This window comes from Anopheles maculipalpis, chromosome 2RL (genome assembly GCF_943734695.1).
Source record: "Anopheles maculipalpis chromosome 2RL, idAnoMacuDA_375_x, whole genome shotgun sequence".
Lineage (NCBI taxonomy): Eukaryota > Metazoa > Arthropoda > Insecta > Diptera > Culicidae > Anopheles > Anopheles maculipalpis.
Genome location: NC_064871.1, coordinates 52,519,615 through 52,527,188, shown reverse-complemented (window position 1 = coordinate 52,527,188; position 7,574 = coordinate 52,519,615). Strand labels below are relative to the sequence as shown.

Genomic DNA, 7,574 nt, shown 5'->3' with positions numbered 1-7,574 from the left:
ATGCGTTACAAATTAAGTTCGATATGAGACAACTAGTAGCGTTACAATTTGTGGTGACACGCTAGAAAAAATCAAGTTTAAATTCTACAGCTTCTTTTTGTTTCGTATGACTTGTCAACCAAGCTAAATTGCTTTAATTCACTACCAAATTTCCTAACGTTTTGGTTTGGTTCGAGCAGCAACAGTTGTACACCAGAGAAAAGCTGTTTTTAATTACAAGATGGCGCTACGTTATTGGTGGCACAACAGATCGTATTAACTTTAATAGGCTTAAGATAATTATAATTGAGCATTATACTAGGTATTGTACAACCATGTAGAACCTATGAAAAGTAGCGAGTCGATCGACCGGGGTATCCGGGTGAAAATATCTGGAAGATGTTTGGAAAACTAAAACCAACTTGAAGGGAATAAACATTTTAACTTAGTCTAATAAAACGAGCTGGCTTGTGGTTGTGGTGTGGCGGATGATAAATACAACCCGTGCTCTGTTAATCATGGTTGATTAAATGTAGCTACTTGGAACAAAACCCATACATTTAAATTCTCCATCTCGAACTTTCACAATAATTTTCACATCTTCTCGAGCCATTAACATTATGGCACCGGTGAGAATAGCTTGTAAAGCTTGCGAGCACCATCAGAAACACAGATCACCATAAATCCGGTGCTTCGGTCTTCTCTCTTCCCAGCCAACCGAGCCCAGCATCGATGGGAAGCGTTACAATTATTACTCATCTCAGCAGCGACCGGCATCGTTTGCACCACAGTATTTGCATCCCAGAGCTATAAAGACCTTCTTTACTTCGGTGCATTAATTTAGTGTGGCAGCAGACGCAACTTATAGCAGGCGAACTGCAGCTTGAGCTCAAAACATGGACAACTTTGAAGTGCCTCCTCATCTGTGTTGTGTTTTGTTCTGGTATTTTTTCCGCTTTTTACGTGGATGGGAAGAAGAACAATCCGGTTACAACCAACTCAACACGGTGCACCGGAATCGAGGAAAGAATGTTACGCTCTAAACACGAACGGACGACGATCGGTTTGCTCCTGGCTAGGCAGTGAATGGAACATTAGAGCATGCTTGAAGTATGCAGCTGGTTGGGAGTTGAGGAGCAGGAGGAGTAGAGGGTGAAGAATCTAATGCCCCAATACACCGATGGTCCACGATGACAAAACTGGCAACTGGGTCAACGGCATCGACACACTTCAGAGCGTACTCTAACGCCTAGCCTAACAAACGCGCATTTTGCGCGTGACTCGCCGATGCTACGCTAAACCACGCTTTATTTACTCTCTGCTTTGCTTTGTTCTACATTCATCTTTTTCGCTTTAAATCGTCATCCGTTAAGCGAAGTTTTTCTCGAATTCTTTCGCATTTCTTTCGCATAATGGTATAACGTGGTTAGCGGTCTAGCTGTGATTCTTATCACAGAGGAAGGTAAGTTGGGAATTTCACGCATTTTTGCTATTTTCTTTCATGATATTAGATAATAAAATCAATAGTTATACGGTCGGGAAGTTCTTCAGTTAATAAAAAAACAATAATAAAATTAGTTGAGCTCATGATAAGTATGAAGAAGTGAAGAAGTGTTACAGAAGTGTTGGGTTTTTAAGCCTCATTCGTCTCTTCCTAGTTTATGATTACATGTCTTTTTCTTCTTGGCTTTAACGACCTCTAAGGTCATGCCGGCCATCGAAATAGCTTTCTAGACTGCCGATACCACGTAGTTTGTTAGTCAGTCCTCAACTACGGGAGAACGGTCTGGATGGGATTTGAACCCCGGTCCTACCGTTTGAAGACGTATGGTGGAGTAGTCCATGTCTAGTGGGCAGGTGACTCGGTGTGTCGTGTATCCATGCCAATCCGTGAGGATGTGGTGGACGGTGATGTCTACGCCACAGAAGCTGTAGATTTGTGGACAGGATATGTCTAAGAGATAGGAGTATGTAAGGCGCGTATGACCGATACGAAGGCGGGAAAGGACTCGTTGGTGGTGGTTGGACTCGGGATCATCCCATGGTGCGGTGTTGTGTTTAATCGAGCGGAGTTTAATACTGAGGTCTAGGTTATGCCAGGTGGTGTTCCAGTTTTGGGTTTTGGTTTGGTAGATGCAAATAAACTATTTAAAAATCAACAGCAAAATGTTGACATATCATTAACTAACAAATATAAAAATCAATAAGATTTTTACTTTAGTACACTCTCTCTAATTGAAGAACAAAAACCTAAATCGGTTTTTTTCGTTTCGTTGGGTGGCAATAATAGTTATTTTGACCCAAGCTTAACTAGTTCAAAAGAAAACAAATGGCTCCAAAATTAAAAGCGAATATTTGAATCGACTTGCTCCCTATCATCACGCTCAGTATGACAAGACTAGAAGTAAGAAATTGGGTAAACGGTGTGAAAATTTACTCAAAGCGTTTGTTTCCAAGTATGAATAAATAATACAATGTGGTTTTTCTGTTTCTTTCTTCTGAAATTCTTTGTAGACCTGCTTGTAGAAAGGTCCAAGATTTCACGATCCATAACTATGTGTCTCATTGTAATTGTTTTGTTTCTATCTTGTTGAATGATAGTTAATTTGGCGCTTCAGAATAATGTGTTGTTTGAGATTCAAAGAATGCTATTAATTCCTCTTTCTCGCTGAGGATTGATTATAAGGGACAATGGTAAATCAAATCAAGAATAATACCAATTGTTCTATTTACTAAGTTAACCAAAAGAAGTTTTCAAAAGCACTAATGTAATATTAGACTTTTTTAGTCAGGAGTAGTTCATTAAACAATCAGTAATCAATGCAATTGGGGGATATTAGGACTGACTATCCAGCTACAGATAAATCGAAGTCAAGTATAGCCATGGTAAAGGTAGGCTAAGAAAACATAACCCTATATCAGCTCTACTCAGTTCGAACTCGGGTGATGCGACATTGAACGTGTTAATGTTAAGCTATAAAATTAATTGCATCTGATAGTTGCTGTAACCGGTCATGAATTATGTTCATATTACAACAAGGAAATATGCTTGAGCTACAAATTCAAACGTTCTCTCCAAATAGACATAACACATGTCTATTCGTTTTGCAAATGAAATCGACATCTAATAAGGGAAACAAGCGTGAGATAATTACAATTCTGTGCTACACCCTTCACACAGTACAATAATTGCAGGCCACAGAACGATGTGTAGGATATGTAGCATAAAACGCGATCGTAAAACTTGTCTACGATCAGATGAATATAAAACCATCATCATCACCACGTCGATGACTGGCGTAGTCGAGGAAGTTTCTAGTGGTGACTGGGCCTGTACTCACAAACGCCGAATGGTTAGAAATGTTTTGCTATGGTATCCCTTCGCCGTAGTCGTTAGAGACGAAGACAGTACCCAGTACTGATGACGGCGAACATCATTAAACGCACCATCACCACCGTTGCATCAGCAGTGTCAAGGAGGAAGAGCAACATCAAACCGGTATGCCTAGAGCTGCATCATCATTCGCGGCCTGGTTGAACAGTGAGTGGTAATGAACTTGAAGAAATGGTTCCAAGTGGCACACCCATTTACATAAATACTGATTTATATCTCTGTCGCGGCAAACCGATGGCCTATGCTCGTCTCATCCCATCCCAGTTATCTAAAGTCCTTTGACCAGTATGTCTCACTCCGGCCAATAGATGCCTGCAATTGCTCGGACTGTATAAAGGGATCAACAACATTTCTTATGTCACTGGAATGTAGTGTTACGGCTTGTCTTCGTTTTGACGCAATGATGAAGCGGTACCATCGGAGTACATCCGGCAGTACCCGGCACAATGGTTCCTCTTTACATCGCTACGAAATATGGCTACCAACCGTACAACCGTTTACGACCGTCGGACACGCGTTTTCGTACTCGTACAGCAAAACATGTGCGGAACAACGTTGCGGTTGCAACAGTTGCTGACACCATGTACGGAGGAAAGAAAGCGTTAATTATTATACAAACTAAGACGCACCCAATTAGTCACTTTCGAAACGGTAATCAACCGGTAAGAGATGTCCAAAGAGCTTTTGCTCCAGCACATCAGAAGACAAAACGAGGTTCTGTGGAGATGGCACTGGACGCATCCTTGCATCCACCTACACTTTGTTCATGGCCTCGGTTGGCCCCTCCAAGAGATTGCTGTTTTGGTAACTTTTGAATAATTTATTATTCATTACTTTAAGGCGTCCAACAGATTTTCCTATTAGGCTGTTTTGAGATCAGTTTCGTAGGTTTGTGGCAGACATGCCAGAAGAAAGGAGTTCGAATTTAATCTGAGGAGAACAATGGACTAAATATAAGTCTGCATGACAATAAGACTGTACAAACTGGTGCTTAAAAGAGGGATCTACAATAAAGAGGTCCAGATAATATACTTTGTTTGGAGATTTGACAGTTTTGAAGTGCAGTGGAAGTGTGTAATTACATTTATATATAAATATTTTTTACATTTTATATCCCGATAGCTGGGCAATATGGACAGGTGGTTCTTTATGAACGAGAAACAACCCGATGACAATGGTTTCTGTATTTTTCTTGTTTGTTAATATAGGATTTTATTATTTATCGCTTATTGTCTAACCGAGTATGCCCGGGATAAGGCAAAGAATAAGGAGGAAATGCCTTATCAATATATAAAAATCTACTCAACACAAGCGATGTTGACAATACGACACTGGACAACTTGTAAATAAATAAATAAATAAATAAATTTATCGCTTATATTATAAAAGCGTTATTTTTGTATTTAATACTATTTAATTTTTTTCATGACTATACGGCACTGGACCGTCGTTATTAATTATAAAAATAAAATTTTTTTTTTTTGCTATTGCTTTTTATGTATAGTATGAATGTATAGCATGAACGGCATTTTGCAAACAAACTTGAAATATCAATTAATTCCTCTATAATTTGTTACATACAGTGACATACAATAGTTTAAGACTAGCTGCTGTTGTACATAAAGAAAAACTTAGATTGTGAAACCAATTTGCAACTAATTGGTCTATTTTTTTTCTTTTTTTTTTTGTAAAATAAAGTTGAACATTTTGAGGAAACGTTTCTTAAACATAATTAATCATCAAATCTGTTGTTATACGCTTTTTTTCATTATTTCAAAGATAAATTCAGAGAACATAAAAGAACGCCATAAATAAAATTTAAAATTCAAACAAAAATACTTAATAGTTTGAGCATCTTCGTTTGACTCTTTTCAACGCCTTTTTGGTTGTTTCTCCAAAATATCTAAACATTTTACAGATTTGTTTTATACTTACTTAATCATTAACGAACTTTGCGGTAAAAACAAATCTACTGTAGATAGTTCAGAAGCTGATGAACATTCTACCAAATTTTTAAAAAGGTATACTAAGTTGAAATGGCAAAATCAGCTTTATGAAAAACGGACTCAGAGACGAATGAAGCTTACGCTCAAAGTTTCTCAAATCCTATAAAAAACGGACATAACGGATCTTTTAAAAAAACGGACTGTATCTGTATGCGACACTGTACGGTGGGTTAGAAAATCTAGCACATTAGCAACTCTATACATTTGGGGAAAAAGAAAACAAACTCTGTGTAAAGTTTGAAGTATAATTGTCTAAAATTATGTTTTAATCTTCATAATTATTTAAACAAATTGACGATCCAAACAGTGCAAATGTTCGCACAACAACAGCTCATAACAGAGACCGGTCACCCTGAGGGTATGCAATTTGCATAACATTTACTTTTGGAGCACGTTCGCAGAGTACAGCAGCCCGTGCCAAGCGGTTAACACCGTTTGAATTTTTGGAATGGTAGTTGAGTTTGAATTTTTGGAATGGTAACAGAGGAAAGGAACTTGTATGGAGGATTATAAATTTCATGTTAAATTGTTTCTCCGAAAGGATATAAACCAATTCTTTACTTTATTTATGTACAATTGATTATGATGGTAAAATGCTGTATTGTGCTTTAGCAATATCATCGCTTGTGATGTCTAAATTATATAAACATAATAAAAAGGAATTACAGCTTAACCTACTATTAATTTATACGATTCAACAGGTTAGTATAACATTGCCTTAAAATAGATCAGTACAAAATACAACTTTACTAAGAAAAATCGATTATTGAGATAAATTGATGATCTGCAATGTAATCCAGTTCGTTTTATTCTACAGTTAGAAAAATGTAGAAAATGGTAGTACAAGACAATTTTCCATGTTAAGCCTGTTTCTGACTTCGTTTAAAATATAATGGCTTCAGAGATTCATTGCATATAATATTCGTGAAATGAGCTTAATAATAAACAATATAATATTAAAATCAACGATCTCACGATGCAAAACATCCCTGAGCTGTACTGCACAGGAATGCAGTTAACACAGAGGCTTCATAAATCAGTTTAACATTATTATACTCCGATGCTATGATGTGCTTCAGCTTTAAAGTGCATAAAGGGCTTAAGATTACTACCTCTATTCATGAAAGTTATTAAATTCATCTGTCATCATTGAATGTTGCTATGCTTTTCGATGGATAAAGTTAAAGAAGAAAAATACTTAAAGAACATCCTCTCAATTCATGGTTGTTCAAGCATCGAACATCCGAAGGGTTTTCGTGTACACCGAAGGACACATCAAACTTTGAAGATTAGATTTTCCTACCCTTTTACGATTCGGACGATCGGAGGCTGGACGATGGTAGCGAACAGCTCAATAAAAGCCAATCTTTGGCATGGAAAATACGCAATGAAGATATAATGATACTCGAACAGCAGCCCAGTGTGTACAGCTCGTAATGTAGTAATTGATCAAGACCATCGGATGGCCTCCAGCGCGGTAAAAACTACCAATTTTTCAACTCTTACACATGACGATGCTTCCAACGAAGGTTTGGCGAAGAATGGCTTAAAGAAGAAGCAGGTGGGACAGCGGAACGGTATGTGGCGTGGCAAAGGCTCATTTTACAATTGCTCCGAAATTATAATTGAGTTAGCAGTGGTACACTGAAGTTCATGATCAACGCTTGCCATAAGCGAGAGAAGTGTAGTTTTTTGTTTGTATTTTGCCATACGGTATTCACTTTTCCAGTACAATGAAGTTGAAACGTGAAAGACATGTTTGTGCTCGTGAAGTATTGAATATGCATGATTTAAGCCACACCAGTTGGACGAAACCTGTTTGTTTCGGGTATAGCAAGGAAGACAATGCTGTATTAGACATTAAAAGTAATATGAGCCACCAACAAGCAGTCAGACTTTACACTTGATGAAACGAGGACGATTTAGGCCAAGGATAACTGATAGGCTAGTCGTAGTTGAAACACTCCTAGTAGATTTCGTTTCTCTCTAACGGTTTACTGTGAATCGTCATGTTGTATAGTATAACCTTTAAGATAGGATTCAAAAGCGCCGTTGGATGTTCCTAGATAGGTCTTTCCTCGTGATCCGAAAACCGGTGACTGAATACATTTGCACAATTTTGCTGAGATGCTGATAGCAAAAATTTCAAATATATCCAACGCTACAGAAGGTGTACAAGGAACAAGACACTTGTG

At 37.8% G+C, this 7,574-nt stretch overlaps 3 protein-coding genes across 4 annotated transcripts in view; 2 read left to right on the top strand and 1 right to left on the bottom strand.

Annotated features, from left to right (window-relative positions):
• Positions 1–7,574, top strand: part of LOC126557136 (double-strand-break repair protein rad21 homolog) — a 435,365-nt gene that overhangs the window by 69,949 nt on the left and 357,842 nt on the right. The window lies entirely within an intron of this gene.
• The window catches only part of LOC126557093 (protein Peter pan), a 326,012-nt gene that overhangs the window by 85,095 nt on the left and 233,343 nt on the right, over positions 1–7,574 (top strand). The window lies entirely within an intron of this gene.
• Positions 1–7,574, bottom strand: part of LOC126556751 (uncharacterized) — a 97,624-nt gene that overhangs the window by 26,306 nt on the left and 63,744 nt on the right. The window lies entirely within an intron of this gene.